General features: G+C 41.7%; 1 protein-coding gene across 1 annotated transcript in view; it reads right to left on the bottom strand.

Annotated features, from left to right (window-relative positions):
• The window catches only part of DCPS (decapping enzyme, scavenger), a 94,537-nt gene that overhangs the window by 8,633 nt on the left and 85,463 nt on the right, over positions 1–441 (bottom strand). The window lies entirely within an intron of this gene.

Here is a 441-nt window from a genome sequence, read left to right as displayed (position 1 = left end):
TATATATATATAAAATTTTGGCCAGGTAGTACATGGAGGTCCCATAAAAGGACCTCCCATGCACAAAAGGTCCCTCTGCAGATTGCTTTTCTGAAGGGCTGGCCTAACGATGAAACCATGTTATGAAGATGTGATACAGCAGCATGTGGATACATACCAGCTATTGATAACTGTTGATATAGCCGTAGGTCCCAGAAGGGCAGCCTTGCAAACCCTACTGATTGTGTGTGTATTTTGCTCTCTGATAGCAAAGCTTTGCAGAAGGTTGCTTTAATAAGCCCATTATCTCGGTTTTCCTCTGCTTCCGGAACAGACTTCTGACTTTATATTAACATTCCCTTCTTGCAGTTTTGCAGCTTGTGCCATCCATGTATCATTTTTTGCTTTCAAAAAGTACAATCAACGTGCGCAGAAAACAAGTAATTGAGACCAAGCACATCC

This window comes from Gavialis gangeticus, unplaced genomic scaffold, assembly GCF_001723915.1.
Source record: "Gavialis gangeticus isolate Ggan-Ray unplaced genomic scaffold, GavGan_comp1, whole genome shotgun sequence".
Classification (NCBI taxonomy): Eukaryota; Metazoa; Chordata; order Crocodylia; family Gavialidae; genus Gavialis; species Gavialis gangeticus.
Note: the sequence above shows the minus strand (reverse complement) of the source record. Positions and strands in the feature narration are given on the sequence as shown.